The sequence below is a fragment of the Passer montanus genome, unplaced genomic scaffold (genome assembly GCF_014805655.1).
Source record: "Passer montanus isolate IOZ18808 unplaced genomic scaffold, ASM1480565v1 scaffold53, whole genome shotgun sequence".
Lineage (NCBI taxonomy): Eukaryota > Metazoa > Chordata > Aves > Passeriformes > Passeridae > Passer > Passer montanus.
The window spans coordinates 6,926,369-6,950,324 of NW_024370263.1; the positions used below are offsets into that span (position 1 = coordinate 6,926,369).

Sequence of the window (23,956 nt, forward strand, 5' to 3'; positions counted from 1 at the left end):
ATGGCATCACACTAGACACACTCTTCCAGCTTAAACCCTTAATTAAACAGACTATTCTTTATGGTGCTGGAGCCACTCCAACTCCCATTGTTACATTTAAAATAAAACCCCAAAACCCCACAGCATCTGTAAGACATTAGAACATTCAATACCGACTTCTTTATTCAGCTTTAAGACATCATTTAATAATTTTTCCCCTCAAACCCCAAATCTCAGGATTTAAAGGAAATAACCACTAGCATCTTTTACAGAATGTTGTTGTTTTGATTGGTTTTTTTTTTAAATGAACGTTCTGCAATGATATCCTTGACCTTTAACAATTCCAGACCAATTAGGTGCATGCTTGTACAGCCCCTGGACAGACTGCACGGCCAGGGCATGTTCAGTGCTGGGTGTCAGGATGAAGCAGACTCTGCAGCCTGAAAGCCAGCTCCAAATGCAATCTATTCATGCACAGGGACAAAACAAGAAGGCAGATTTGACCACAGAAAAATCACTGGGAGCACAAGAAAAATACATTAGAAAATCAATTCTGATCACTGCTAATAAAGCTGGAAACACAAGCCAGAACCTTGTTGTTATAACCTCAATTATTCCAAGGTGTGTCTTCACTTCTCTCCCTGGAGAAGGAGCCACTTGCAGCCACTTCCAGCTCCTGTACCAGCCCTCAGGTGGTTCCCATGGCCTGGAAAACACATGTTCAGCCACGCCAAGGGGCCCAGACATGGTGACCTTCCTGACAAGACCAGGAGAAGAACTTGGGCTGAATGCCAGCCTCTGCACAGTCATGGGGATCCTCTCTTCACGCATTCACTGCAGGGAGAGCAGGATTACAAGCTGAAATATCACCTGTTAGCAACCTTGGAAAACTTGCTGGCAGGACATGACAAACCTCCAGGTTTCCATTAAGCTCTTACAACTTTAACCCCACTGCTGATATTCCTCCTGTAAGCACTTTCACAGCCTCTGACACAGTCTGAGGTGTCAGGTGGAAGAGCAGATGACCCAAAGATCAGCAATGTGCCCAAGGTGAGGCTCCACGAGCAGCCTGCCCAGGTGGGGGTACCAGATCAGGGACTGGTTCCCACCATCAAACAGCCAGCCTACACACCAGAGTCAAGTGCACAGGCACTTTGATCTCTGCTCAGGTGATAACATCTTACCTGGGCCACATCCTTGGGCACTCCTGCCTGCTTGCTCACAGCAACTCTGCTGAGCCAAAAACATGAAAAGGGCAGCAAGGTTTGCAGAAAATCCCAGTAAGTTCTCTCCAGCAGTTCCCACAGTTAATTAAACTGTTCAATCATGCATGCTTTAAAGTCCATGAAATTAAAAAAAAAAAAAAATCCCCAAAAGAAATACAAAAGCTGGACAATTGGTGGAAGCAGGTTTGTTTGATCAACTCTCCTCCACCTGCCAAGCAATTCTGTGGCCACAGTAAAAAAATCCTTCAGGCAACTCAGTCCTGTGTGCTGATCCTACTCTGCAGCTCCAGGTCTCCTACACCCACAGCTGCATGGCCAGGGCTAAACCATCCCTGTGCTCCACAAGGCAGAGCCTCCAAAAAACACACCCACACCAGCTACAACTGCACCCTGGGCACACCTGCCTCCACCAGAGCCTGCAGCACAGAAAAAGCTCTGCAAGGGCCAAGCCACATCCTTCGGAACACGCTCCAACGTCAGAAAATTCTGTTAACACAGGCAAAACAAAGGAAGCATGTGGCACGTACGTAGGAACCAAAGGATGTTGGATGAGGAACACAAAGAAGGGAGGAGGTGGAAAAAGACTGCTCATTCAAGGGTCTGTGCAAAAGCTGGCATTGCTAGGCAATGCCTCTCCAACTGGATCAAGAAGTCCAGTAGCAGAGTATACCCCACAAACGGCAGGGAAAGGAAAAATAATCCAACAAATCAGAGTAGGGAAGGAGCTCACCACATCTTTTAGTGAAACAAAGTGGAAGGGAATAAAAACCAAACCAAGAATCTGATCCCAAGCCGTGTTATACTCCAGTAAGAGTCTTCTCTGTTTCTGTGAGTTTTTTACCATGTCCTTGCCAAAGGCACTGCCTATGCAATTAAAAAAATAATTTAAAAGCATTGAAAACTACACCTCTGAAAGGTGTAACAATACAGTGGGCAGAGCCCTGAGCATCCTCCTAAAACTTGGGAGAGACCTGCAGAATTTAAGAGGCCACATGGAGAAACAGATCCTGAAAGCAAAGCAAGAAATTATGAAGATACTCAACAGCAGAGTTATAAAACACGGCAAACTCCTCCAAGACCAAAAGAACCAGCTAGCTCAGACTGGATGTGGAACCAGAAAGAAAGATCAGTGGAAACACTGATCACTCCTGTGCAAGCCAAGAAGTCAGGGAGAAACTGGAGGACAAGTGTTCAGCCACCAACTGGCAGAAGTCACAGGGGCTTTGAAAATGGCTGGAACCTATGTAAAGCTTGTTTTTTAACTCAAGAAAGGGTGAGCTCATAGCCAGCCAACCACCACACCAGTCCTCTTCCAGAGGATTCGACATTTCCTGATTTTCAGTCTGAAACAGAAATATCCTGTCAAGAAAAAAAAAAAAAGTCCAAATAAAATCTAAACAAGGGGGGCTGTACCCAGACCATGCAACTCAGCTGCTTCCCAAACACACACCACTGTTATCTGTTTATTCTCAGCGGGAGCTTCCCCTCCACGTCCACCTCCTCCCTCCTTTCACTCACAAACTGATATGCCATTTAAGATCTCCTATCTGCTGGTTCTGCCCACTGCATCCTCAGCATTTAAAATAAGCTGTGACAAGCTGGGTAAACCCAGGCACTATGAATGCTGCAGAGCCGAGTGGCTGAGGGGTATTGCAGTCTAGTCATATGCTTCAATATTTTGTCCCCAAGAACTCGGCCAATCCATTTAGCAATGGAGCAGGACTCTAATAATAGACACAAGGATACACAGGAGATAAACGTACACAAGACAAAAATAAATCCCAGCCTTGTTATAATTTTAATACGGGAGCTAAACTGGGAAACGATAAATGAAGACTGTTTCCACAACTGAGTCAAGAGGAGAATTTAACTCCCAACAGCCCAAGAGTGAACACAGACATTCAAAACTGGATAGGAATTCTCAGGAAGTTGGATGAGCATTATTCCTAAAATAAGTTTTTCATTATTTCTAGCTACACCAAAAAACCGAACACTTTAAAGAAGCAGATTTTAAACAACTGTGCATGTTCTCAGTCATCAAGCTGTGGGGCCACCATCCATCTCAAAAAGTTGCTCTCAGCTCTCTGTAAGTGGTTTAGCTCCACAGCAGCTCATTCTAATCTCACTCAGTGATCTCAAATTGAAGTTCTAATACACGCATGTACATCTATAAACTCCTACATACATTTTTCCTTTATGAGCTTCAGCCTGTCTTCACTCTACATGGTTAACCACGCTCCCCCACAGCCCTGCCTTCGCTTTAGAAAACAACCTCTGGTGTTTATGAGATTAACTAGTTCCCCATGGAAATTATCTGAGGGATAACTCTTCCCTTCCCACAGGAGTACCCAGAAGAGCCTCAAAGATTTCACAACCTTAAGCCCTGTGTCATCATGAGTTATGCTCCTGCATACACAAACATCTGTGTGATCAAACGAGGAGGCAGAGCAGGGGCTGTGGGCCAATGTGATGCTCTGATCTGACCCCTGGCCAGATGTCTCCAGCCCAGGGTTTCACCCAGCAGCTCTCAGACACTCCCCAAGCCTCCAGACAGGGGAAGCCACCATGTTCTTCAGCAATCTGCCCCAGCATTCACCACCCTGCTTGTCCATCCAGCCCCTCTCCTAGGTGTGAGCACATTCACAACCAGGTGTGTCAGCTCTGCATGTAAGTGGCTTCGTGACTGGCCATGGTGGGGCCTCTCACGGGGCAGCTAAAGGGGACTCCAAGGTCCTGGCAGTCCTCCCATCTGATTCCCCCAAGCTCTGGCTCTGCAGCTCAGCATGCACAGAATCATTCCCCAGGAGTGATGCGAGATGACCCAGAACAGATCTTCAACCACATTCAAGCCCATCCTCTGCTGAATGGCAACTGCTTGGTCCTCTCCTGCTCCCTTACCAGCCATCTCTGCTCATGGCTTCAAAGCTTATTAAAAGGCTGAGCATCCTTTTCCAGGTGACTCCCAGACTGCAAGGAAACTTATATTGGTAAGATTGGACCAGGCTAAATCTCACTGTGTGCTTATCTCTGCTCAAATCATCCTACTAAAAAGGAGAAAACAGTCATGTTCCAGATGGGAGAGACTTTTTATAGCAAGCCATGGATATCTGGCACGTTTTACTGAAGGTCTTTCATCACGCACACAAGGTATAATGCTATCTAGTAATCTGAGGAAACATCCATGGGATTTTCAACCTCCTCTAGAAATTGAGATTCAACAGGAAACCACAAATACACCACGCAATTAATTTTTCTTTACCAAATGTTTCCAGTCATGTCGCAATTTTAACAGTAAGCAAACTATTTGGGTTCTTTCCAGTTCTTGTGCAACAATGTTCCTCATTTTTCATTTTATTTTTTAAAGAATCTGGCTGAGATTTTTTTTTTCTAGAGGAGAGTTTAAAACAAGTTAGGAAGTCAGTGTGAATAGATCATACTCTCCCTGTTAAATACTTACACCACCACCCCCCCAAAGTTTCCATACCACATAGCAGAGGTTTTGTACAAACAAAGTAAAGACTTTTCCCAGCTAAAAATACAGCAAGCAGCCTAAGAAATAAGAGCAGAACAACATCTCTACCGACACAGGCAACGCTGAGCTATCTGAACCACATAAATAAAAGTCTCATTCAAACATTCCCCCACTCCCCTCCCAACACCATTCCAGGAGAACAAAGAAACATTAAGTCTTACTTTCCTGGTGTATATTTGATCAGACCTTCTGTTAACACAATATGACAACAGCAATGAAGGGAAGAATATCACAGCTAAACAACCGTCTACCATTCCCCTTCCTTCTGCCGAGTCCGTGCTGACGCAAGGATGGAGCAGCTGCTGTCTGTTTTTAAACAGCTCCATATTTCATAAGAAGCTGCTGATTTCTGAAAGGACAGAAAACCCAGCCAACGGCTTACAAAATAAGAACCAAATTAAAGCAATTCAGGACACACTATTTAAACATGGTGTCCCTTTGCTCAGCCTCCCTCCAGCGTACCACCGCAGCTGAAATTCCTACGACACGTCTGTCCTCTGTCTCAGCCTGCTCCCTTATCACCACAAGCACAACTTTTAAGTATTCATCTAGCACAGAGCAGAGGACAATGGAAAATCCCTCCCACAGCTCCAGATAAAACAAATGCTCGAAATATGGGGGAAAACAAACTTGTGTCCAGCTTGATGCAATCACAGAAACTACTTCAGCAGATTAACACAACCCTCCTCTAGCTGTGTGTTCTGCTGCTGAGGGACGCTTTATCAACAATAAACAGACATTTGGGATGGAAGGACTCTCCTTGAAGGACGTAGCCATGTCTCAAACTTCTGAAAACTTACCCCAAAAAAATACAGCTATTGATATAAATTTATATTTAATCACAGATGTATTGGGTATCTGGGAAGCCACTCATCACCACTAAAACTCCACATATGGGTATTCTAAAAAATCTGCATCATAGCATACAGGTCACTGCATATTAGGACCTCAAAAGAAAGAAGCTTAGAGCTTTTCTGCTCTGACTCTGCAGCTCTCACTCTGGCTGTAAAAAGCAGTGGGTTACACCAGGCGAGTCCCTCCCGAGGGGCTCCAGACACCCGCTGTCTCCTTTCTAGTTAATAGCTGCTGTAAGAATACTGCTTTTTTGGCTGTTTGTGTCATGTTGATTAGCTTAGATAAGGGCTTGGGGAAGGAGCAGGGAGAAGAAGAGAGCATGTAGGGGGAGGAGGATTTAAAGAGGGGAAAAAAAAGGCTTTCATCTGCTCTGATAATTAGCAGGTCATGCTGAAAATGATCAGCATCCCTTTAACGCAACTGCGCATGAAATGTGCAGAGCCCTGCTCAGGTCACTGCACCCATGCAAATCACTCTGCTCTATCCCTCACTACACCCTGTGGTTTACCAAACTCCTCTGCCTTCAAAAGGACTCCAGCCAAGACCCTTCTACTCCCACGTGGGAGATGGGGGGTCACCAGGGTCTCCAATCTTGTTGCTCTGTCACAGGAGCGCTGGGCATGGAGGTGCCAAGGCCAATCAAGGATTAATTGAAGGTTTGCAAAAGACCTCCAGATTCTATGATGAAGCAGCACAGGGGAATCACTCGCCATTCCTGGAGAAAAAGTGGTGGCACAATCCTCCTGTTCATCACAAGGAGGTTTTTCCAGGGAAACCACCAACAAGGAGGAATCAGACTGCCCTGAACATGCTTTAAAAATCTTCTGTCGTTCATCACCTGTAGCTGCTGTCCCAGGTGTCTCCTGCAGAGCATTTATTGCTTCATGCAGAACAGTCTCCCTGCCCAAAACACTGCCAGCTGTGGGTCCCCAGGAGCACAGCCCCTGGCAAGCTTGGCTACTACACTGAAAACACCATCTGGGGCTTAGCACACAAATCCTGGAGCAAAATGAACAGTGGGGCAGGGGGGAAATTCAAAAAGCAGCCACAGAGCTCTGGTCATTTGGGCTGTCCCTCCTCCCCACACCTCTTCAGAAAAGCCAGGAGTCATCTCCTGGAGGGGCAGGACCAGTTCTGCTGGAGCAGAGGCCCTTTAATAGACCTGCCCTTCTCAAAAGGAGGTGAAAAGACGATAATGACAATGACAATTCTTCCTCTGATGTACTCACATCCTTCTATTAAGGACACATTACCTCAAAGGTCAGTAATTGCCAGCCAGAGCCAGCTCTGCCTTGACAACCCATCTTCAAAATGCTCTGAGTGCCTGACTGTGCCCAGGACAGGCAGAGACTGCCCTCAACGTGCTGTCTGGAGAGAATTCCCTTTGGTGGCTCTGATGGCTGCATTTTCTCAAGTGTCTTCAATTTCAGCAGCTTTTCCTCACTTCAGAACTGTTCTTCTGCCTCAGCTTAATGTTTATCCCCAAACTGGCACACACCTTCAAAGCGCTGCTGTTTGAAAGAAGCCCAGGAGGATGGGAATGAAGAGATTATTTTCAAATACAGAAATGGGCTAAATCATTGTGCCCAGAGTTACCAGACGTGCCATCCTGCTTTGTGGAAACAGGAGCAACTTGCCAGGGATGGGAAGGACAGGGAACAGTCCCACCAAGGAGATCAGTGGGGCACAGGGACCAAGGAAACAGCACTAAGGCTGGTCTAGGAGCAAACCAGAAACCCTCTGCAGGAATGTAAAAAAACCATCATGTAAGCAGCAGAGACTGTTATCACCCAAACTCCCTCCACACATCTCAGAAAAACAGAAAAAAGCAGCACTGCAATGGTCACAAGAGCATCAGGCAGGAGCCAAAGCCAACTGAAGTGTAAAACACATCCCTCAGTGGTACCAACATTCACCTGGGAAAGGGGAAGCTTCAGCCAAGAGGGCACTGTGGAGTTCCTCAATGACAAACCTACAGCAATTATTAGAAAGGCATCATCCATACATAATTTTGAATTTAATTTAATTAGGCACCCTGCTAACTTCATTACTTATTTAACTGGACTGCTCATTCAATTTACATTACTACTGTTCCAGATAACTGCTCCAGGCCCCATGCAGTGGGAAATGCACAAGAGGACACATTTGGGAATGCTGTAGCCCCAAGCCACAATTGGAAACGCTGTAGCCCTAAGCCCATCCCCTGATACTCAGCATTTCTCCTGGGACAAAGGCACTGACCATGCCTAAGGTTTTATTTTTTTTACCTGCATGCAAAGAAGTCTAGAAGAGCCCAAAGAGTTAAAAAAAATAGACAAAAAATCCCAGGTAAAATCCCCAGATTTATCATTTTTAATGCTTGTGTACACCAGTCAAAGCAACAGCCTCCTACACAGCTGCCAGATTCTTCTTTTTCACCTAAGAAGTACAGAAAAACAATACTCCATGGGGCTTGGGGGAATACATATCGGAGCACTTCACTCACCACCCAAGAGCACCTTTATAAAACCTCTCCAGAGCACGACACATCAGGTCAGGACAGAAATCAGGAAAGGTCTCACGCAAGCAACTGCTCGTGCCACACAGCTGGGCCGGGGAGGTCAGCAGCCTGGAGCCAAAGCTTTCACTCCAAATCACAGCCAGGGATGGAGGATCCAGCTCCCCAATGTGTGCATCTTCAGACAGTCACATCCCTCCTCGTCTGGCAGCTCTGCCTGCCCTTGCCAGCTGCTCAGACACAGCAGAATTTTCCCAGGCAACTTCAGGAGTCTCCTCTGAGGACTGAGTCCAAAACCTCAATTCCCTGCCTGATCAGAAGGGATGCAGCAGCGTGGCTGTGAAATGGAAAAGAGGCAACAGCACCTCAAGCAGATTCCTGACACAGCCTGAAGTATGTGGGAAGATAGCTCAGCCTTAGACTGCAAGGTCTGTCTCAGGAAATTCATACACATTTCAAAAATCCCTGACTGACAGGAGTAAGAGAGTGTGACATGGTACAGACACCAGCCTCAAATTAAGCAATCCTCTGCTGTGTTTGGATTGGGGTTTTTTTAATTCCCTTAACTCAACATTTCTTCTTTAAATCAAACTGCTCTGAGAATTCTGACCATCTATTTAAAAAAGATGTGAACAAAAAGCTGGAGAGCAGCACAAAGGCAGGAACACCCCAGGACAGCCATCCACTCCTTGTGCAACAGCCCTGTTAGCAGGGAGGTGCTGCTCACCACAGGGCCTGCACAGCCTGCAACGAGCATCATGACCTCGGGCAGTTGTCTTCAAGACACTTGTGACATCCATTTTTCACTCTCCAAATCAACTCCAGACCCAAAAATAATTTAAGAACTCAGGAGTTCAGTGCAATTTGCTCCAATCAATGCACAAGCCCTGTAGGAAGCATCAGAAGTTTAGAAGAGTGCAGACCAATCCTCACCTGGCATTTTGGAATCTGCTGCCTCAATGGAAAAGATACAGACCCATTGGTAATGTTTTTTCTTTTGAGGTTACCTGGTAAACAAAAGGACTAAAATCATCTCTACAAAGATCAACAATTCTGTCATGAAACCAACACATACTCAACAGCAGTAACACCTCAGTCACTACAAAACCTTCAAGAAGAACCAGCATCAGAAGTGATGAGTTTTCCAGCTACCTCCCATAAAAATGAGACTAGCTAGCTCACAACCCCCCTCTGATCTTGTCTTCAAGAAGATCAAAATGAAACCTCTCACCAAGGCAATCTGGTATTTGGTTTCATTAGCACGCAAGTGCAGCATGGACCATTTGCCTGTTCTTTGTGAAAATAAAGTTGCAAAATGATTTGCAGTGTTAGGGGAAGTGTAAGCATTACAGTTCCCATCAGTGGGGAAGGAGATTGCCAGTCCCAAAGCCATCTCTGCTGCCATACCCTTGCAGAGTGGTGGCAGGGGCAAATCATTGCATCAGAAGCAGGACCAGGCTTTGCTATCTGGCAAGGCTGAAGTGGCAATATCAGCATTATTTCAGTCCTCACAAGGGGAAGGGATCACATGGACTCCGCTGAAATACAGGATCCTGGCAATTCTCATTTCCTACGGCAAACAGTTCTCAGGGGCCTCCTCCAACCTCCCCCAGCAGGAAGAAGGGAACTTCTAACACCTAATCGCTGACATTTAAGAATGTGAAGCCTCAGCCATCAAGTTGACGCTGCAGCAGGGAATGCAGCTAACAGGTATACAGTTGCAGGCTCCCAGACTGTGGATTTCAATTTACAGTTTAAAAAAAGGAGAGAGGAAACTAACCTACAAAAACAATCAGCTTTATCTGGGCTATTTATCACACAAACCATGTGGCCACAACAATAATGTGAACAACTGTGTGGATTATGCATTTTTCCTCCACTAGTAGTGTCCAAGACATGCTCACATCTGGAATCCTTTATGTTTTAAATGCTACTTCTGCCTTCTCCCTGGTGCCAAAATGCCTTGAGCAAGCAGCACACCCATGGGGGAGGAAAGGAGCAGCAGAAGAATCAGTAAGGTACCAAAACACTTCAGGTATCGACACGATGAACACAGCAGGCAACTTGAGTAGACCTCCACCAGTGTGCCTGCAGGCAGAGAGGCTGTGGCTCACAAGATCACACTGTGTGAAAGTTGCTGTGGCTAACAATGAAAAGCAAAGTCACACTTCTCCTAAGTAAACCCAATGTTTGTTATTTCTGTTCCTTTGTTTGCTATGTAGAGCTCTAAAGCCAAGCAGGAACATTTCCTGCCCAGCTGATGTCATTCACGTAAAACTTACCAACCTAGGCTTGCACCTGGACTTAGGAGTCACATAGTGTCACAGGCAACCCCTGAGTCACACAGCACTCCACAAAGACCTAAAAAATGCCTTACAAGTCCTCTCCAAGGCTGCCCCAGCTTGGCTGCTGCCATTTGAGGTCCTTTTAAAGCAAGAACTTTGTAATGCATCTCTCGCTGCTCTGGGAGACAGCATTAAAACACAAAGCCACACAGTGCTCATGCTAATGTTTCCATCTGCTCAGAGCCTGGGTTTTTTTAAGGACAAAATAAAACCAAGCATGTCATGATGATCCTGTGCATAGACAATTGGGTGCCTCAATCCTTTCAGGCATCTCCAGAGATTTTCAAAGTGCCCCAAGGACACACACACAAACAAACATTTAAAGGAGATGCGTGTCCAGAGGTCCAGCAGCAGGTCTGTAAGAGATGTTTGGCCTAAGAACTCAAGACAGAAGGCCATGGGAAAGCCCTCTGCCTGTGATCACATGTGGGCTGACCCTCCCAAGCCTGCCCCTTGCCTTTGCTCCAGTTACCCCAGCAAAGACTGGGGTGACCCCAGCTAGCCTTTGGCTCTTTGCTTTCAATGTCCAGCCTTCAAAGAAACCTGACCCAAAGTCCAGCGAGGTTAAGGGACAGGCACAGGCTGACGTCAGCGAGGTCCCTGGATAAGGTCACTGCAGTGTTTGCCTTATCTTGAAACTGGCACTGCCTGGAAGCCAAGGAACAAAGTTAACACTGATCAGAGTTTGCTGTCTTCGCCTTCCCGAGGCCCAGCCTCTCTTGTGCACACACCCCTGGCAGGGCTCGGGCAAGAGGGCACTGGCATTGGAAAGCTTTTCCAACCATCCATCTGGATTTCTCCACATCAAGCAACCAACATGGCCAGACTTAGAAGACCTAGAAGTCAAACCCCAAAGGGAGACAACAGACTGTGGGGAAAACTGCACACAAAATGTTGGTGCACGTTTCATCTCGCGGGCCAAAGTGCCAAGATCAAGTCTCTAAAAGACCTGGGCTCCTCAGAGGTTCAAGGGTTACTCCCAGCATTGTCTACCAGGAACAGCAGACGTGACCTTGTTCAAACACAGCACATAACGTTGGGACTCACAGTCCCAAATATTTGCCTCATAAGGCCAGAGGTTGCAGTGACGTTATTTACTTTGAAAGTTTCGTTCTACCCAAGGCAATTTTTGGGCTGCACTCCAGAGACATTTACCTCCTGCACCAGCCTACCCTGCCAGAGACACCAGGAATCCAGTTATTCATCAACCCCTGAGCTGGAAAAAAAAAAAAATTACATCATTACTAAAATCAGCTCTTTGATAGAGACTCCCTGAAGATCCTCACGTGACAAGAGACAGGAGCTCAGAGACAAACACTCCTCTGCTCCCATGCCAGAACACCTGTTTATTTCTATGCCAAATTCCAATGGCTTAAAAAAAAATAAAATTATAAGCCATCTTTCTCCCTTGCTTCTTTTGAAGATGATGGATGCATCTGGTGGGAAGCTGAGCAGCACACAAACAGGCCTTTCTAACACCCCCACAGCCCACAAGCAAGACACGCAAAGCAGTCGCTAACAAAGATCAAGTCCTCATAAGACCTGAAATATGAAGGAATCATACAGAACAGCATTTCTGAGTATTTGTGTACTAAAGCTACTTTTCTACAGCAGCCAAAAAACCCAGAGAGCCTAAGGCAGTCCCAGGCAGGACGTGCAGGCTCAGAGTGAATGTTCACACAAACCAACAGGGAAGGAGGGTGAATCACCCTCCTCCCCTGTAAATAAACACGTGCAGCTCTGCACAGAGGCTGGAGCTCCCCAGGGCTGCATAACCTGCCCCAGGCTGTCGGTGTGGAAAGGGATGGTGGGTCACTGGGTGTTAGCACAGCCTGCACCCAAGTCTGCAGAGCCTTTACACAACACAGGAGGCACGGACAAGGCAGTCTGGGGGCTCACATCGGGCTGTGCTCAAGTCCCCAGCAACAGTCAGAAGCTTCAGGCACTTCTCAGAAGGAAGTGCCTTGCTAAGAGCAGCAATACCGGCCACTCCAGGAGTCTTAATCAGAGTTTTCAGCCACTGCATCAGTAAAGGTCCATGACTGTCCTAAAACCAGGACAACATGGCAGCAACCACTGAACATCCACCACTAACCATGGCACCAACAAACACCAGAGGTGCACAGCCTTCACCCAGCCCTCGGTCCGTCTGTAACACCCCAAAAGAACTGTGAGGTCATTCTAGGACCACATATCCACCAGTAACTGTGGCACCAACAAAGACCAAGGTGCACAGCCTTCACCCAGCCCATCTGTAACACCCCAAAAGAACTGCGTGGTCATTCCAGGACCACATATCCACCAGTAACCGTGGCACCAACAAACACCAGAGCTGCACAGCCTTCACCCAGCCCTCAGTCCATCTGTAACACCCCAGAAGAACTGTGTGGTCATTCTAGGACCCTACCCAAGGCCAGCAATTCCTAGAGCAGAACCTGAGGAACAAAAGCACGCTACCAAGCCACAAAACTCCACTTTGCAGTGTTCACAGCATCACACCAACCGAGCACGCCTGTGCCAAGGGAGGCTGCCAAGCTCTGCCCACGCCGGTGCTGTGCGCGCTCCGCGGCGCCGGAGGCGTCCTCAGCAAAGCCCATCACAGCCAAAGCAAGAGAAGGTCACCAAGGGGAGGGCGGGAGCTCTGCAGAAAATGTAAGGCATTGTCGGGAAAGCAGCAGGAATGTGGCACAAAGGTAACTGCTACAGCCTAGGGCCGCCAGATGAAAGCAGGATCAATACTGCACTATGTTGTTTAACCCGTTTATTAGGGGGGAGGTGGAGATAAATGAGTATTTGAGTTGCCAAAGGGTACACTTTCACCCCAATCTGAGTCAGCCAGAGCCGAGTTCCTGCCCAGCAACACCATCGCAGCCAAGTGATTTCAGCCTCACAGTTCACTTCACCACAGAATGCAAAGAGCCAGTAACCCAGCAGTCGATAATGGAATAAACCATAGGTCAGCGACCAGGAGAAAACACACCATTTAAAATTATTCCAATATTGACAGGCACAGGAAACAGGCCTGTATATTTATTTATTTGTTTTAACCAGCCTATCTGCTCAGAGGTAGCGCTGAGCCAGCTGCTAAAATTACAAGGTTAGATTCTCAGAATCTGTGGGTGAACTGCATGATGCCAGCACACTCTTGCAGCCTTCAAAGCACAGCACTGGCAGGCAGGACTCAGTGTACATGTGATCAGCCCCAACACAGCATGCACACACTTGCTTATCAGAACATCAGCAGGCGAGGGTTAGGGGGTACCTGAGCACGAAGCACAGCTCTGCCAAGCTGCCTTTGAAAGCCTGGCCTGTAGCCAAAAGGGAGAGCACAAACTGATTCAAAACACTCAGCCAGGAGCCCAGCCAGGCTCATTTATAGCTCCATTTCCTCTCAAGGCTGCTTTTCCCTGGAAAATGCTGCAATGGCAATTTGCACCTTAGGATTAAAGATCACTGTGGCTCTGTAGCAGCTGAAAGCACCCAGAAAAGCCACCTTCCCCTCCCAAATCCAAGGAGCACTTCTTCATTGCATGCAAGCAAAGTGAGGAGGAGGAGGTGACACCAACTCCTGCACAGGCACCAAGCAGGGAACATTTCAGACAGAGTTCACATGGCACCACAAATCAACCCTATTTCCCCAAAATGAACGAGACAATGTGAGTTTGGCAGGCCAGTTCAGACAAGCAGTAGGCACTACTCCTGGCCAACCTCTTGCTCCACTGAGTAAAGCAAAAGCAGCTGCACCATGAGCACCAAGCAGAGCCTCGAGCCTGCAAAATCAAAGAAGAATTTGGTAGGACTCGATGCTTACACCCCACCACACAAGTAAATTAAATTACAATTACATTTAAATTTTAACACATTCAGACACTGAGTGTCAATTCCAATTCCTCCTATTGGCAGAGCTGCCAACCTCCCCACGCTGAACGAGATCCAGAGTGCTCCTGATCCGTGCTGGCACCAGCAGAGCCATGGCTCCCTGTGCTAACCAACCTGCCCAGGCTGAGACGGGCAGTGCCAGCAGTGTGGCACCAAGGCATCATTTCTCAACAGCAGCAAAGGGAATGCAAAGCCAAGACTGATGACTTTTCCAGGAGAGTACCAGGGAAATAAATTACACTGCTTCCAAAATCCGTTTTTCCTCAAAAATACTTGCTTACCAGAGGGGAAAGACTTCAAGGCTGAATTTAGTGCTCAGGAAAAAGACTGGATTAAGAACCCTAGAGAGCACTTGATCTGTTTTTTCTCCAGCAAAAGTGAAATAGAGCTGCAAATCCCAGCCAGGCAGATCTCCTACACACCACCAAGGGCAAGTGGCCAACAGGATGGGCCACAACGGAGCTCAGCTTCCCATCCCAGCCTCTCCTTGGCATCCTTCTCACCACTGCTAACAAGGCCACTGCAACTCCCACCAGCAGGAGAAGCACCTGCCCATTAACAACTGGACTCCTGCCACCCTGTGCCATGAGACAGCTCTGGCTGTGCAGTGCCAGCCCTGGGCCTGGCAGACCCCATGGCTGGCTGCTTCCCTCCAGAGCAGGATGAGAAAGCACAGCCTTTGTTCAGTGTCTGCTCCTTCCCCCCATCTGCTTGGGAAATAACCAGCAGGTAAACAACACCCAGCATCTGTTTATCAACAAAGAAAACCCTCACCTTTCAGCTTTTATTTCTTTACTTCTTTTCTCTTGTTGTTGTTGGGGGTTTTTTTTGTTTGTTTTAATTCCATAAGAAACAAAGCCTTAACCCAGCTCAATAAAGCACTGCAGAGCCTGGCTCAGCTCACTTGGGCTAGAGGCAGATCAATAGCTTTCTTATATCTCTCTGCTCTGCTTGGGAGGGAAAAGGGGCCACTTCTTTCCCAGCCAAGACATCTGCACAACGCATCTATGTGCTGTGAGCCAGGACCCCTCACAGGGAGAGCTGAAAAGAGATGAAAGAGTGCTTTGGCACAGCAGAGCCATCTCCTCTCACCCTCATCTCTGCTGGCACTGCCACTGCGTTTTATGTGGGAAAGTTTTCAAGTCCAGTTTGGCCTCCCAACCACCATCAGTTCTGCACTGGTTAGTTATTCACAGCGGGGTGGGGTGGGAGGAGGGGAAAAAGTCCCTTGGAGCAGAGGTTCAGACACTGCAGGTAGGACTGCACAGGCCTCCTGGGCTGTCCAGGCAGCTGCTGACAGAACTGATTACTCTGCACATCCATGAGCTTAAAAAATGAGTTCCAGAGGTTTCTGAGGAAAAAGCTTACAGGAAAGCCAGACCTGGAGCTGGGAATGCCTCAGTGGAAATCCATCAGTCCCCAAAGTCTCCCTGAAGGTCATGATGGGTGGCTGCTGCTTCTTTGGGGAAGAGAGTGGCATCCAAAAAAGCACCTGTGCAAACATCCCTGGGCTGGGGATCTTTGACTCTTTGAAGTGAAATGAGCCTGGACCAGCCTTTCACTTCCACCCACGAGCCATCCCTGGGCTGCCACCACATTGGTCCAGGAAAACCCAGCTCCACACAGCATGCTCAGTCAGTCCTGCAGAAGGGAGCTGACTTCACAAGATCAGTCCCAGCTACCCCAGCAGTAAAGCATAAACCCCACAGCTTTAAAATAACAGTTCACATAAACCCATATTCCAAACATGAACAAAGCTCTGTCAATTGCATTAGGCTCTGCCTTATCCATCATGTTTACAAGACATGTGAATGCTTTCTAAAGAGCAGATGCTTTTCAAGTTTAATAATTCAACCGTTTAGAATTGAGCACTGAAAGACCCTGCACGCGAAGAAATAAATGCACGCACAACAGAAGCCTCTGCTGATTTCCAACTTTTTTCCTTTAAACAGAAACTACCAAGAACGTCAGAAATGTTTGCTCCTGAAGAAATGACTGACAAGGAGGATGTCTAATAAATGGAAAGCATTTGAAGAAGGAAAAACAAAAACAAGATGACCCTCAAACATATTCTTGCGGGACAACTTCTGAAAACCACATGAATAAGTAATACAGGCTTCCCTTGAAACAGCAACAGCACAAGCTTCAATGGGCAACGTCACCAGGACTCGATCTGTGCTGCAGATCAAATGCCACACAGCAGGAAACAGCTGACACACAGCTCAGCCCAATTACATACAGAGCCCTTTGCATACAGGGCCTCCTCTTTAATGCACCTCCAGCTCTGCTCTCTTTGCTGGCAACCAGCCCCTTCTGCCCCACGAAGGAAAAAGGCAAATCTGGATTTGTGCACCCTGCCACGCAGCCCAAGGGAGCTCAGAGCTGGCACGTCTCAGGGTGTCTAACCTAAGCTCTCTCTGCAGGATGTTCAGCAGCACAAGATGGAAAGCCACAAAACACCCCACGGCTAATCTCAGCTCTGATAACATCTTCCTGGAACATGTCACTTAAGGTCTCCAAACCTCAACTTCTCTATCTGTTAAAAAAAAAAGAACAGCAAAAAAAACTTTGCCAGTGCAAGGGCTACACGGAAAGCACCCATAAAAAAGATTTTCCAGGTGTGCCCTGCACTCTTTGTACTCACTGTTATCAGGGCTCAGACTATGAATTGTTCAGAGCCTGAGCTATTTGCATTACCTGGTGAAAACAGTGCAGTCTGTTGCTAATGCTCAATGCACGGTATTTCCTACACACCCATCTCATCATCTCAGTCATTTACACCATGACTAGTTCTTTTACATGTACTCACACATAACCACCTCAGTTTGGCATTTACCGCATTATCACTACAGAGAAATGACTGCAGGGGACAAATTAATTACCTATGCAAAGCAGGCTGAGAATAGTCAGCAACATACTGTACCACTGAAATGCTAGACAAAGCCTCAAACAGAACTTCCCTCATGTGGAGGATTATAGGCTCTACCCACAAAGGACTCAAGTGTCTTGCCTTATCTTTTTTCCATTTAAAAGGAAAGAGACTTTCCTGAAAACCTGATAGAAACATGCCTTTACAGAACAAATGCAAATGGATTAACACACTTATCAGCAGTAGGCTTGAGGGGAGGCAAAGACATACTTCTACTGCCTAGATATTCTAAGATGCTTTTAATTAAATTATAGAACATCATTAGCTAATAAAATATTCTGGTCCATCACTAAACATCCCTACACCTCCTGCTGCCTTGCAGACCCCCATGGTCTATGAACCACAGAACCGGTCAAGGGACCAGAGCAAATCATCTGGTCCAACCTCCCTGTTCAAGCAGGGTGATCCTGAAGACCATGGGACAGGATTGCATCCACACAGTTCCTGAATACCTCCATTGAGATTCCACAACCTCTCTGGGCAACCTGCTCCAGCATGTGGTTACTCACACAGTAAAGAAATTATTTCCTCACATTTAGGTGGAACTTCCTGTGCATCTGTTTCTGCCTGTTGTTCTGTTGGTTGGCACCAGCAAGAGAGAATCCACATAAGCATTTCAAAGACATGGGCACTGTAAAGGGAGCTGTAAAAGAAAATCTCACTGCTCTTCCTTCCTCCACAGGCCCACTCCTACTTGATTCTGGGACACAGAGAATCCCCCTTAGGCATCTTGTACACAACCCTGAGCAGCACAACTGCCTGAGCACAAAGAGCAAGAGCTTGGCCACACTTCCCTGCTGCTCCCGAGGTGATGTGAAAACACAGGTACCTCCCTGCTCACCCATCACAGGCAGAATTTAATTCCCAAGGAAAGCAGAGCCCCCCAGCTCAAATCCACAAGAGCCTGCACAGGCAGAAGGTCTCACAAACTGTTTGGCTTTCAATGCCTTGCACTGGCTGAGGGGTTTAACAAGTATATTCCAAAACATTGCCTTGTCAAGTTCTGGATCGTCAGCGTTAAATCCTTGAGCAACCAAGTGAGAAATGAACCTGCAGACAGAGAAACGTGTCTCGGTGTTCTTCCCCTGCCTCGCCCTCTCCCTTAGCCAGTGCATGTTTGCTTTTGCTTCTAAACTTCACTTCTCTGTGCAAACAGTCTGCTATGAGAGGTATTTGCTCAGTCCACAAGTTTCCTGCATTTTTTTGTCCAGCTCCAGGGCCTGATCATCAGGCATTTCCAGCTCAGAAATCCAGGCTATGAATGACTTCAGCCCCACAGAAATGATGCATCAGAAGCAGAGACACTTCTGCACACAGTTATCTGAGGACCAGAGCAGATGACAGGATGCTGCAGAGGACCTCGGGGTGTCAGAGCCACGGGGCAGCCCAGCCCTTTCACCCAGGAACAAAGACACCCAAAGCACTGCGTCTTTGAAGCCACGTTTTAAAAACATCAAGCAAATCCACGGCACAGCCTTCTCTCTGCTCTCCTGTCTGCCTACCTACTCCCAAAGAGACTCTGCCCTTGGTCATGCTTTGTAGGCTGGCCACCTCTGAAACTCAGCCTGCTTAAAATCAGCTTTTATACCATCACCTCTGTTCTACATCAGAGCTTTACACCACACTCACCACCAGCCCATGTGCCCTGGATTTGCATGCCCTATGGAGATGTAGTAACTTTCCCCTTTCCAAAGGCCTCTGACACCCACATCTTCAAGCATTTGCTGCAGCTCTGCACGACACTGCTCCTTGAGGAGCCTGTAATGTGTCCAGTACACTGAGCAGCTTTGAGCTGGAACAGCACCAAGCACAAAGGGTCCTCAGCAGGCTCTGTGTGCAACAACAACACAGCAAGGAACACTCCAGCCCAACAGAAACCCAGGGGACACAAACAGTTGAGCAGGATTTGGTGGATGGAGGTTATTAGTGCATTACAAATAGAACAGAAATTCAGGAAGCAGTTATCTCCAGAAAAGAAAGATTCATTTCCTTATGGTGCTTGCAAATCACACTGCTAACTTCAGATCGGAAGAGCTGGTGCTCAGTAGAATGAAATTAAGCATGTTGGATCACACAGGACACCCGAGTGGATAATAGCAGAAAATTAATGGAAGCATATGTGCCTCAGGCAGAGGACTGGAAGACCAGCAAGAGAGCTGTGCTCAACTAAACTTCACCATGATAAATGAAAGCCAGAAAACATACTGCAAATGCAGAAATATGATGATTAGCTCCACACCAGAGGTTCAACGTCTTAAACATTAATTTTCTTTCTCCAAGAGCATCACTCCTAGCCAACATAAGCACATGTACAGTTCTCCTTCAGAGACAAAAGGGTACAGGGAAAAACAATCACAAACTTTTGGAAATCACTGGCCTCACACAAGGATTTTACTCCTGGATCATCTCCAAAGAAAACCTTCCAAAACAACAAATGAAATGGGACTGCAGAGACAAAGCAATCTGCCACTTAACTCCTGACAGTCAACACTCTGGTACTTGGGCAGCTGGTGACCCTCTGGCACTGCACAGCTCACCTTTCCTCAGCAAGTAAAACCCTGAGACAGGTCCTCCCACCTCAGCACCACCAGAGCAGGGTTCAACAGAAAGTACAAGGCACTAGCACTGACTCAGGCCAGCATTCCATCAATGCTGAAGCAAGTTGTGCCCTTGCAGCACGTACCTGACTGTTCCCACCGCCCCTGCCATGCCGCCTTCTCTCCTCCACCAGAGCATCAAGTACTTTGCTTGCACATTTCCAGCAATCTGTTGTTTTCACTGATGCCAATTCCCTCCTTGCAAACCTAAATTCTTGGAGTCTCCCTATGACTTGCCTTCACGAGAATGCTAATTAGGTCTTTACTACCCCCAGGCTTTCTGAGAGAACACAAGCATCTGCCATGTGCACTCCCACTCCAGCTATGTTTTCCCACTCCAAATCAACAAAACAAGTGTGTTACTCGGTCACTGACATGCAGAGGACACAGCCAGATTTTTAAGAAACCTGGGAAAGGAGCTGCATCACCCACCTCTTTTCAGTCAAACACCATGTGGGACATCCCTTCTCCTCCGGGAGCCCATGCCCCTCGTGAGAAGCTGCAATGCCTGGCTCTCTGTGTGCTGGGTCCCTGCTCCAATGGTGCTGGGCTCCCTCAGCATTTCCAGAGGAACAGGCTGCTACCATACCTCAGCCCACACACAGGCTTTCCAGCCCACACCATTCCCTTCCCGGTATTTTTAGCATGAGGTGCACAGAGTGAAAGGCAATCTGCAGTCGCATCAGCTGGTCACACTCATTACATCCACCCAGAACTGTCCTTCTCCAGACAGCCCACACCCAGGAACACTCAGGTTTCCAGCCAAAGAACCTATTCAAGGACAGCTGCCAAGGTGCTACCAGCTTGTTTCTCCTGTTCATGTTGGCTCTTCCCTCCTTCCTAAAAGGGGGCATTTCCCAGGACCAGGCTGCCCCCAGCTCTCACATACAAATGAACAGCCACACAACAACATGAGGAGGAGACTGCTCTGTCTTCTGCACACTTCCTGCATGACAGACATGCCCTGCAAATGCTAAGCCCAGCAGGTCTCACCTTCTGCCTCAAGTACAAGAGAATGCAGCATTCCCTGCCAGACTTAGGGAAGGTGTCACTTTGAGGAGCAAAACTATCTTCACACTGAAAGGCCTCTGCTGCAGGAAAGGCACCCAAACACACTGAAAGAGATAATCAGGCACGTCAGTGTGAATTAGGAAGGTGCTACAGGTCTCCCAGTTTCCAAACAGGTAAACCATTTTGATGCTTCTTTTCAGATTCCCAACTCAGAAGATGGCTCACAGTGGCCAGTGCCCACCTCCAGAGGGACTGGACATTTTCCACAGCTAATCTGTATTGTACTTGGAAAGTAGGGAGCTGAAAGATAAGGAAATATACTCAGATACAAAGAATGTGGTACAAGTGGCTTTGGGGGAAGCATTCTTTAAATGCAGCATTTTACAAGCAGAATAAATCCTAGACCATGTGGCGACAACTGAGCTGCATGCAGCTGCTGAGCCAGCTATCTCTTTCTAGGGGCAAGACTAGCTCCCTGCATAAATGGTTCTTTAAACTTTATAATGCCAACTGCATGAATAGGACTTTTATGGATTCCTGCAGTGACGCACAAAGACATCCTCAACATGTCAGAGCTGCTCTGTAAGCCCACACGCTAGCTGCCTTCACCAGAGCGCTCAGACCCCAGCCCAGAACCAGAACTCTTCCAGGAAGCCTGTCCCACCAGGGACATCCTGCTGTCTCCGGGAGGTCAGCACTGCCAGCAAAGTTTGGTTCAAGTCCAAACAGATCAGACTCTGCAGCTTTGGCTCCCAGAGGCCACACCAGACCCTGCTCCACCACCACCACCCTCCTCAGACTGCTGCACAGGGTTTCTTTGTCCACACAGTTGTGCCTTCGAAGAGAGGCACAAAAGAAACTGAGATGAGCGTGTAATCAATATGCCTCACCCTCACAGCCCTCCTGCTGCCCCTGCCATTTCTCCAAGGGAACTTTTCCTTCCTCCCTCCCCTTCTGCATCATCTTCCTTGGCACCCAAACCGACAGCTGTGGCTGTGCTAAGCCAGCTCTGGCAAACTGCTCTGTGGAGCTGACCCTGGCCGTGCCCTGGGGCAGCGACGTGCCAGAGCTGGGACCTCTCCATGAGCTGCTCCTGCTGCTGTGGCCAGGGCTGCCCTGCTGCAGCTGCCTCGGAAGCACTCTCCCACCCTAGGGGACACAATCCAGAAACACGGCCATGGGAGAGGCTGTGACCCCAGGCACACCACCATGTGTGCTCCCTCCTGCTGGGGAGACACAGCTCCAGGGCATGAAGGGAAACAGTCCTGCTCCTCTCACAGCAGCCAGGGCACCAAAACCACCCTGCAACAGATTTCTGTGGCTATCCAAGGAATGCCTCCCCCTCAGTTTCCAGTACAAGAGCTTTACAGCCTGCTTCTCTTGAAACTCCCTGCTGCAGCCCAATCCCACAGCAAGTCAGCGAGCAGCTGGCACTCACTCTGCTCTTTCCAGCTGTGCTGCTTCTGCACAGCAAGACAGGGAAGCCTGTGGTCTTTCCAGGACACGTGGGAGGCTCAGCACTCCAAGAGCATCTTTAGATGATAGGGAAGCATGGAAGAGCTGCATCTCTGTGAAGGCTGAACAATCCCATCTGTCCTGCTGAAACTCCTCAAGGGATGGACACAAAGAGCACAACGACAGAGATAAAAGGTATGTTCTCAACTGCGCCAGTGAGGCTGAAAGACACAGAGAACAGTCTGTACTGTGCTTTCAGGAAATCCTCTCCCTTTTCCATATTCATATTGATCCAAAAACTCCTACATGACATCTCCTCAAGCTCAATGCAAGCTATTACAGAACTCTGGAAACACAGACAGAACCTTGAAGACACTCTCACAGCAGATTTAACGAGGCTGATGGTTTATCCACCTGACTTTAATCTCCCCCGCTTGTCTTCAGCAGCTCTCAGTAACACACTCAGAGACCTTCTGGGACTTTTTCCATGTGCAGAAAAAGTGCCTTTCACTGCAAGACCAGGCTCTCAGGATGGAAATTCAAGTACTATGGCATGGAAATACCTAAGACAGCAAAAGCAGCAGCTAATATCAGGCACGTCTCACCCAATTTTGCACATGACAACCAAGTGAGCTTGACCATATTCACAGAGAAACCCCATGGCCAGGGCAGGCAGCCCCCACATCACCCCACAGACACTGCGAGCTCACTCCAGTCTCGTTGGCAACGAGCACAAGTCCCAGCTGCCAGGCTGCTGCACAGAAACCTGGCAGGATATGTGGGAAATGAAGAAAATCAATACCGGTTGGGTTGTTTGCAAATCTGTTTCTAGCCTCACCTTCCCGGTCTCACAGAGGACAACTCATTAGGTGTCTGGAGAGCAGCCAAACCCAGCTGGGCCTGAGCAAGCCATGCTGCAGGACAGATCCCTGATAACCACAGCCTCTCTCCCCCTCTCATAGCCCCCTCCCCGAGATGGCAGGTGAAAGTGGTGCAGGCAGCAGATAAAAAGGGTAAATATAATTCAGCCCAATGTGCACCTGTCCTCCAGACAAAGCCTGCTCCCGGAAGCCAGGCTGTGCCTCTCAGCGCACAAAGACGGGTCTAAATCTGTCTGTAATAGAGCTTTTCAGGCTGACTGAACAGTAATGTTCACAAGCTGCTCCCCTCAAGGGAATACTGTATCCTCCTCACTGCATTACCCCAATCAGAAAGATCAGTGAGCAGCTCAAAGGCAAAGGTGGAAGAGGCACCGCTGATGTGATTCCATTTAGAATCTATCAGAATATTTTATTCCTCCCTTTGAAAGCGACAGATTAGGTATTTCCACTTCCCTTTGAAGTCTGGCAGAACAATTCACACCAGTGGACCAAACACCCCTCGCTCCTCTCCATGTGCCAGGTAGTGCAGATGGGAGAAAAGCCTCTTTGAAAGCCCCCCAGAGTCACCCGAGGCAAAGCTACCTCTGCAATCAAAGGCCCAACTCCCAGCCAACAGGGTAGCGATTTCTCTTCATCACAGCAAGCTTTATTTCCATTCCAACTTCTTTATTTTCAGAAAGTCTCCTGGAAAATTAAGTGTGGTACACCTCTATTCCAAAAATCTTTCCTTGGCAAGTGCTGGCTTCCCACTTTCTGGCAGACACTGAAAT

The 23,956-nt window shown here is 47.8% G+C and overlaps 1 protein-coding gene across 12 annotated transcripts in view; it reads right to left on the reverse strand.

The window, feature by feature from the left end:
* Positions 1–23,956, reverse strand: part of NCOR2 (nuclear receptor corepressor 2) — a 226,887-nt gene that overhangs the window by 178,622 nt on the left and 24,309 nt on the right. Inside the window, exon 1 of one of the 12 annotated variants that reach the window (XM_039724624.1) lies at positions 4,899–4,921. The exons of the other annotated variants lie outside the window; for them this stretch is intronic. The gene's annotated coding sequence lies outside the window, so the exon portion shown is untranslated. Of the gene's footprint in view, positions 1–4,898; positions 4,922–23,956 lie in introns of those variants that run through there. 12 annotated transcript variants of the gene reach the window in all.